This window comes from Nilaparvata lugens, chromosome 3 (genome assembly GCF_014356525.2).
Source record: "Nilaparvata lugens isolate BPH chromosome 3, ASM1435652v1, whole genome shotgun sequence".
NCBI classification, from domain to species: Eukaryota; Metazoa; Arthropoda; class Insecta; order Hemiptera; family Delphacidae; genus Nilaparvata; species Nilaparvata lugens.
In genome coordinates, this window is record NC_052506.1 from 435,436 (window position 1) to 445,045 (window position 9,610).

At 36.8% G+C, this 9,610-nt stretch overlaps 1 long non-coding RNA gene across 1 annotated transcript; it reads right to left on the reverse strand.

Moving 5' to 3' along the window:
* Positions 1-2,787: 2,787 nt before the first annotated feature.
* Positions 2,788-4,332, reverse strand: LOC120350157. The gene is made up of 2 exons (XR_005570659.1): positions 3,664-4,332; positions 2,788-3,209 (listed from the first exon to the last, which is right to left on the reverse strand). It is a non-coding gene; the product is annotated as an uncharacterized LOC120350157 (long non-coding RNA).
* Positions 4,333-9,610: the final 5,278 nt, after the last annotated feature.

The following is a 9,610-nucleotide window of genomic DNA, read 5'->3' on the forward strand; positions in this document are numbered from 1 at the left end:
ACTTACTTTTACTTTTTCGTGTCCAGTCTTTCAAATTTTTCCAGCCCAGAAGTGGGCCAGGTCCTCCGCAACTGCATTCCCTCTCCAGAGGTCGTCATTCGTGCAGTGAACAGGGCACAGTGGGCACTGTGTGAGGTGGTCGATGTCCTGTGCCTCTCCGCAGTCACAGTAGATATCGTCCTCCGCTAAGTAGCCCCACCTCGCTAGGTTGGTCTTCACAGGGGCCACGCCAGTTCTTATCCTATTTAGCGCCCTCCAGGATTTCCATGGCAGACTGGTTCCAGTGGTCTCAGGATCCCGGAGTGGGTACCAGTCTGGAGGTTCTGGCTGTGTGAACCTCATGAAACTTCTCCTGGATTTGAGTCGGCTGCGCGATGGCTCCAGCTGACCGTGCATCACGTGCCTCTCATCGAAGGTCTGTTTGAACCTCTCCAAGTATTCATGGTTGGCTCTTCTGATCTTGGGAGTGTTCATTCCTGCAGCCCTGTAGAGTTTGTCGATGGGAGTTGGTTTCATGCAGCCGGTTGCAATGCGACACGTCTCGTTAAGGGATGTATCAACCTTCTTTGTGTGGGCTGACCGACACCAGACGGGGCAGGCGTATTCCCCAACAGAGAAGCAGAGAGCCTTTCCTGATGTCAGGAGCACGCTGGGATTTGCTCCCCATTGGCTGCTGCATAGCTTCCTGATGATGTTGTTCCTGGAGTTGACTTTTGATGATGTATTCTGACAGTGCTGTTTGTATGTCAAAGTTCGGTCCAGGGTCACGCCAAGATATTTTGGTGAGTCGGTGTGTTCCAGGGCCTTGCCCTCCCAGGTAACGTTCAGTCTTCTCCTAGCCTCCCTGGATCTTAGGTGGAAGGCGCATACCTGTGTTTTCCCTGGGTTTGGTTTGAGGTGACTCTCCTTGTAGTAGGTTGATATTTCCTCCAATGCATGAGTCAGTCTTTGTTCCACTCCTTCAAAAGAACGATCTCTGACCAATATAGCCAGATCATCGGCGTACAGGAAGTGGAGAGCATTGGGTGTGATGGGCTGGTCATTTGTGTAGACATTGAAGAGCAGCGGTGCCAAAACGCTCCCTTGGGGTAGACCGTTCTTCTGGATTCTCCAACGACTCTTTTTTCCATTCAAGCAGACATAGAATCGTCGGTTCTGAAGGAGGGTACGAATGGTACTTGTGAGGTGCTTGTCTCCCGTCATCTTGTAAACCCTGGAGAGCAAAAGATTATGGTTGACCGTGTCATATGCTGCTGTTAGGTCTATTAGAGCCATGCCTGTGACGACACCTTCCTCAAACCCATTCTCAATTTGCTCAGTGAGGTTCAATATCTGGCTTGTACAAGATTTACCTGGCCGGAATCCTGCCTGCTGTGGGATGAGCCTCCCCTCAAAGAACCGCACGACGCGCTGAAAAATCACACGCTCATAGAGCTTGAAAAGATGGCACAGAAGTGAAATTGGCCGGTAGCTGGAGTCAGAGTCTGCAGGTTTACCTGGTTTCAGAAGTGCGATGACCTTTGCTTTCCTCCAGGCTTTGGGGAGGGACAGCGATGACAGGCATCTATTAAAAAGGTTTAGGAGCCAATTTTTAGCCCCAGTTCCAAATTGTTCGATTTGTTCGGTGCAGATGTCATCCTCTCCTGCAGCCTTCCCATTCTTCAGTTGGGTTATTGCTCTCTCCAGCTCGTCCATTTGGATGGGTTCCTCCAGTAACTTGGGGTCTGGCTGTTCTTGTTGCTCCATTTTGAACTTCTTTGCTCGGCCCTCTGTCTTTCCATTCAGGAGCAGCCGGTGTGCAACTTGGTTTGCTGTTACCTTACCAGAGTGTGGAGTTGTTCCTTTGTCGCCACTGAGTCTTTTCAGCAGGTTCCATGCAATCTTGCTGCTATGTGTCATGTCCATGCCTTCGAGGGTCTCAATCCACTTGGCTTGTCTGGCTTCACTTGTCATCCACATGATTTCTTCTCCAAGTGCAATGGTGTCATCGTTGAATGGGTCCTCCTCATTCAGAGGTGATATTTCCTATGCTTTATTGTTGAGGTGTGATTTTATTGTTTATAAAATTTACACTGTTTTCAGAAATTTTGTAGAACTTCTCCATGATGAGGTGAAAAAGTAGATTTGACAATATTTAATAAAAACAATATACAAATCTTGAAGTACACCCTTTATTTTTTTAAAAAAACTTTAAAATGGTTCAACAACTAGTTTCGACCATTTTGATAATTTTTGATAATTTTTTTGATAATATTTGTACAATTATTACTTTTTCACCTCATTATTGTTTATATACTGGATTTATTTCGATTTTTTCATCAGATTTACCTCGATTTCCAAGAATTGTATCACGATATCGATCTCATAGATTGCCAACCTATTTGCAGACCAGTAGAGTTTATCGATTAAATTTGAGGAGAAATGGAACAACTAAAAGTATCTTCTGCTGATATAACAATAAGTTTATCAATGATTGCATACCCATACAAAAAAAAAAAAAAAAAAAAAAAAATGGTTTCACTCAATAGGCTGAAATGTTACCTCAGTTTACCGCAGTTGAAATTAATCTTTGAGATGGGAAGGAAATAATCCTCCGAATATTTAAATCAATAAATTGAATATATAGTTCAATATATTAACTAAAATATTCCATTTATTTAATTTCCAACCCCTTCTAAGTAGCAACATTTATAATTGAATGATATGACAGCTCAACAATTCAAGATTTACCCCATTCATTACTTGTCATTGATGATTGTTAGGCATATTCAATAATCAACAATAAGATTGTAATCATGTTTGCAATTTAATATACATAATAGATCAAATAAATAGAATTTCCAAAAAATAAACAAAATTTAAATCAAGTAATTACAAATTTATTTATGATCCTGTCCCATTTATTTTTACGAAGTAGTTGCCTGTGAATTTTCCATAAATTAATATTGGTTGTTTCGTAAATACCTGGTGTATTGAAGTGAGGAGGCCTCCGTACACTTTATTCAAATTTTTCACTTATTAATTTTTCACTGCACAAGAAGTTCTTGAAGTATCCTTTTTACGGCGAATTTAGATCTTTTCTGGAAATATTGGTTTCCTTGTGATGAGTTGGTCAGCAAGGATTCAGCTTCCATGGCCATAACTAAGACATCCTGTGATACTACGAGTCTACGAGTCTACGAGTCTACGAGTCTATGAGTCTATGACCGCTAAATAATAGAGAAACGAAAAGAATATATAAATACTGTAATACTAAAGGAGAGATCAATAATACAGAATTTGCTCTTCTTAACAAAATCAACAATACCCAAGATCTTTAATAATTCATCAATAATAGTTTAAAGATAAATAATTCAAGATACTCGAAGTGAAGCTTCCAAAAGAGATTTTTTAAAAAGAAAAATTATAACTTGAATAAGGCTTTACAATTTTATTTAATTATTTATTTATTTATTTGACCAGCGTGACAAAGATAATTTGATATTTATTTATTTATTAATTTAATTTTACTATTATATAAACTTGCATAGAAATATTCCAACATTTTGAATTACGAGAATTAGAGCTGAAAAACAAATTTAAGGAAAGCTGGGATTAATTATAATCTGATCAGACTTGACTTATAAAACAATAAGTAAAGTATATAAATAAATAATGCTTTACCTGTACAGCGGAAATTGTAGAAATTACTATGGATACATATGTGATGAATGAGGTTTTCAACAAATATAAATAAATTGCCATAACTTAGGCCAGCTAGAATGAATACTCAATTAAATTTTCGGACATGATTACTTTTCTTTTTTTTTTTAAATAACAAACAAGAAAATTTACATATTTAAAAAGGAAATAAAAAAAAATAAAGAAAATAATAATAATATCACAACTTGTGATGAATGAAATCTGTCTCTGATCAACTACATATTGTAATAAATAGAAAAATTTAGCATAAGCTAAATAAAATGGAATCAAAGGAAAAAGTTAAATTTACAACCTCCATTCACGAAATTCAGAGACAGAATGGATCATCGAGCGTTGAAGACGGGGTAGCAAACAAGACAGTGACGTAAGCAAAACGGAATTATCAAAATTAGACAAAGAAACTAGAGAGAAAGAGCAATGCAAACTCAAAGCTACCAACAAGGACAGAAAAAGGGAGAAAGAAAATAGCAAAAAAGAACTGGAGAGAACAAGAAAGTAGATTATTCGAAGGGTACAGCTAGATCCCATAAGTGCATCTTTGTCTCACTGAGAAAAACAAGCTGATAATACAATCGAATTTAGAACCGAAATAACAGAAAAACAAGATAAAAATAATCATGTCCAAAATTGTTACAAGGCGTCAAATAGACAGTCTACTTAATTACTTATTTACTGCGGTGGCGACTCGTACCTCAGTCGGTACTTGGCCTCCTCAACTAAGCCTCTCCAGAAGTTTTGGTCACCCGCGTCCTCCTCTCTTAGGCCCATCCTCCTCATATCTTTCCGGACCTGGTCCCACCATCTAGTTTGTGGCCTTCCTGCTGGTCTCCGTCCTATAGGATTATTCCTCAGTACACTGTTTGTCAGAGCGCTTTCTTCTTTCCTCAGAATGTGTCCCGTCCACAGTAACCTTCTGCTTTTACCCACTATGTCTGCTTCATTGACCGAGCGAAGTGAGGTCTAAAGGTGTGTACAGATATACGCGCCGCGAACATGAGCAATTCACTTTTAATCAGCTGACTATATCTGTATTTTTACAGAAACGGTATAAGATATAGATATGAAAAGCTTGGCATCAGCTGATTAAAAGTGAATTGCTCATGTTCGCAGCGCGTAAACCTGTACGCACCTTAAGATTCAAGTCGACGGTTTGGCATTTCTCTTAATGTTTAAATGTTTATATGTTTATATGTTGCGCATTTACGGCGAAACACGGTAATAGATTTTCATGAAATTTGACAGGTATGTTCCTTTTTAAATTGCGCGTCGACGTAAATACAAGGTTTTTGGAAATTTTGCATTTCAAGGATAATATAAAAGGAAAAAGAAGCCTCCTTCATACGCCAATATTACCGTAAAAATCAGACTATAGAGTTATTCATCATAAAATCAGCTGTCTAGTGGACTATAATACTACCCGTTCAAAAACATCGAACATCTTGAAAATGTATCTTTCCATCAACGTTAGTAGACAGTTGACTATTTATAATACTACCCGTTCAAAAACATCGAACATCTTGAAAATGTATCTTTCCATCAACATTGTAGACAGTTGTAGCCAGACCAGATAACAGCGCTCACACTCACATTCCGGGACGACACGTCACGGTACGATAGGACAGAAAGCTCTATATTTATTTAGGATTTTAAATTGATAAATTATTTATTAATTTTTGAGAAAACATAACAACAGGTCAATGTAACTTACTGAGCGCGAGGTCTACTGTTCACATAACTACTAGTTGAATAATTGGTGTATTTCATAGTTGTGCTTGATTCTCCAAACTCCGTTCTCTAGTGACAGAGTCGCTAGTGACTAGTGACTAGTGACTAGTGACTAGTCACTAGTGACAGAGTCACTAGTAATAGACAGTCTACAGGTCTACTATACCTACAGTGTCTATAACAAAGTCTAGTCTTGCCTCAAACTATAGACAAATATGAGACTATATGAATCGAATTCAGAGCTTCTGGGACCGTATATTGTCTTTGCACAAACTGTTCGCTTTGAGGGTCTGAGTATATTGGAGAAGCAATATCCTCGCCATTGATAGACTGATGGAATAGTTGCCGTGTTTAATGGTTAATTGATAATTAAACTGTCTCAGCCTGGCACGTACTTCAATGGAAATCGAAGGAAACCTAGCTGAAATGAGACAAAGACGTTTATGGAGCAAGTTATCCAATCAATAATCAAGTACTTGAGTGAGTTGATTGGTTTCCGTGTAGTCTTGATTGTAGCAAATTCAATTGATTGGATTGGATTCAATAGAACTGCATGCAATAATCAACGCATTTAATAGTCAGAAGTGTTGGAAGATCTTGCTTTAAAGCTAACGGGTATGGAAAGTGATTTTCAATTGTGAATTATGAAATTGAATAATTATTAGAATTCGGCTTTAATATTATAACAGTCACTAATATAGGTAGGATTAGTTTTTTCAAGTCAATTGTTTAATATTGTCCAGTTAATTTTTTCGCGTTTAATTTGAACTTATTCCTTGCAATGGAGATTCTACATTTTCTATTATAATCAAATATAGAGAAATGCAGAATTAATTTACAAACAAACTAATCAAGCATTGCGAAAATGCATTCATGGGATTTTTTTATTTAACCAATCAACGTATTTAACCAAAAAACGTATAAATAATGAGAATGATATTTATATAAACTTATGAAATTACTAGATAACTAATAAGAGATCAGCAATTCAGTAGTCATAATCATATACTATTGAACGAGCAACTTCTGTTTATATGTTTGTATTTCACCGGATCTCGAAAACGGCTCTAACGATTCTCACGGAATTCAGAACATAGTCGGTTTATAATATAAATATTCGATTGCACTAGGTCTCATCCCTGGGAAAACTCGCTGAATGACATTAAAAAAGATAATTATTATTCATCCTTGGAAAAACAGCTGTTAATAATTATTTCGTCGTCTGTTGGTGATGGAAGTGAGTGAGCGAGTTCATATGTGTCAAAATCATGATTCAGCTGTTGAACTTTTGTAATCATTCAATCAGGTACTTAGTGCCAATTGCAAAAAAGCCGGGTTATATTCAATCCTGATTTAATTCCAGTAGATCCATCTTTTTGGAATGGTCTTCTCTGATTTAGTTTACGTGAAGTTAATCAGGATTAAAATTTAACCGGATTTTGTGCAACTGGGCCTTTGTGAGGGAAATTTTTGCCTTCCTCTGTGAGTTAATCTCAATTTACTGTGATTGGATAGAACATTTCTGTATGAATGTTATTATAATTTCTTCTTTCGTAATACATTTTTTTATGCTTTTATACTCCAGAGCGAAGCTCGGTCCCCGATATTAGTAGGCCAGAGGGAGGATTCAATCAAATACCGTCAACCAATGAGAGAGTTGGGATTGCGACGTCGTGACAACATCCAATGAGAGATGAGTAATAGAGAATTCAATCAATCACAAGCTAACCATTAAGAGAGTAGCTCATATTTGTCATGGCGGCAACGAATGGGAATTGAGTAGGATATTCAACTAATCACAAGCCAACCAATGAAAAGAGAGCGATTTCATTGGCCTATAACAACATATAATAAGATTTCAGTGAGAGTATAATTAAAGGAGTGCTTACTGTTAAAGTGTAGGTGTCTCACTTTTTAGTCATCAAAGAGATTGAAATCGGAATTTAGTTCTATTTCATTTATAACAGGAATAATTCAGCTCTATTCTCTTTGGTAGTCATATGCTTACTCCGAAATTCACTATTCCGACAATTTTACACATTTAGGAGCGTATATCTCGAAAACTGTTGGAGATATCACAAATCACCAAGGAACAAATATTGTAGAGAATTTATCAAGCTTCATTTCTGAATAGTTAGTCATGTCGGTTGAACGCATTTTTCTCAAGATATGAGCAGATATGTAAGCAGAACATTGAAAAATGCAAATTTTAAACCACCCTCATCGCTTTAGCACAAGGGGTAGGGATGGGTACTTTTGATATGTTCACTCCCTAACTGGTCCCAACAAAGCTGCGTAGTCAAAAATTGTGTTCAAAACATTCTTTCCAAATCCCTTTGTCAATTGGTCTATTTTTTGCATAACTGAAGATCTCACACTCAACACTGAAGCTGCTGCAACAGTCGTGGGGATGTGCGTAGACTTGTGAAATTATACATCAAATTGAAGAGAATTTGATGCTCTATAAGCTCATGATCAGCATGGATTTTTCCCATCGATATTAAAAAGCTATAAGAGAAAAAATGGCAAAGAATCGAAGAAAAAATGTGTTTTTTTTAAATGTCACATCTTTTAGAGCGGATATCTCGAAAAGTGAAAGAGATATAGAGAAAGTTTAGTGATAAATATTGAAATATTGTAGGAAATTATGTAAGCTTTAATTTCTTATAGGATAGTCATGTCTGTAAAATGCATAATTTTCGAGTTATATGCGAGAAACCAAAATATGGTATCTTTGAAACACCCCCACCCCCTTAGCACAGGGTGTAGGGGTGGTGACTTTTGATATGTTTACCTCCTCACTACCCCAAACAGGACTGCAGAGTCAAAAATTGTATTCCAAACTCTATACCCTTTTTTGACCATTCATTGCCTGGACTATATTGCTTTTCAAAAAAATTAAGGTACACTAATTTCAAGTTTTCTATACGTTTCAAGGTCCCCTGAGTCCAAAAACATGATTTTTGGGTGTTGGTCTGTGTATGTGTGTGTGTGTGTGTGTGTGTGTATGATGTCTGTGAACACGATAACTCCATTCCTAATTAACCGATTGACTTGAAATTTCAAACTGGTCCTTATACCATGAGGATCCGACAATAAGAAATTCATTCCAAGATGGCGGAAAAAATTGTGGATAGTTACTAAAAAACCATGTTTTTCACGGTTTTCCCGAAATGGCTCTAACGATTTTCTTCAAATTTATACCATGGATAGCTATTTATAAGCCCTATCAACTGACATCAGTCTCATTTCTGTGAAAATTGCAGGAGTTCCGTAATATATTTAAGAAAAATGGCAAATATTTACTAAAAACCATGTTTTTCACGATTTTCTTAAAAATGACTTGTCCGATTTTTTCAAATACATACCCTGTATAGTTATTTATCAGCTTTATCAACTGGCATGAGTCTCCTTCTTTAGATACTAATGGGGAGATCACCCCATCCTTGAGAAATGAACTTTGTAACCTCCTTCTCGTGCATGAGGTAGGTAAGTAGAGCAGTTGATAAAATGAACACATAGTAGAGATATTTTATATGTAGAACAGCTGTTTTGACAACTTTTAAGAAAATCATCGAATTTCACAATAATTATTTACACAAAGGAAGAAGTACTCTGAAAAACAATCATATATACCATGATTACATACACATATACAGTAGTCTGAGCGTAGTTTCAAATATGTTGCCGCCAATCGTCATTATGTTATTCCCCTAAATTATTCTCGTTGAAGAATGAGTCTTACAGTTCAATGAGCAAGAAAAGTTGTGTGAGTGTACCACACCAGATTTTTTAAACCAGAAACCCAGAGTTTTGTATGTCTAGTGAATATGTCAGTAAAGTATTAGTAATAATTTTACATAGGCTACTGTTTGTATAATTCAACTACATTTATGAGAGTGCCAGATCTATCTACAGCTAAGAGCCTAGGTATCAGCTAATCCTAATCAAATCAACAAATATATCGCTCAATGCTGAAGCTCTAAAGATGGTGTGAATGAAGTTATTGTTTATGAAAGAGAACCACAAAATATAATGGAAGTTTAAATTTAAATGGAAGTTTTAACAGTTCTATCAGACGCTGATGAATGTAAACGAGGATTATCTTGACTATAAGGAAAAGAAGAGAGACCAACAATAATGTTGCCGAGTTTGTGGGTCAAAGTTTTAAGTCAACAGCAAA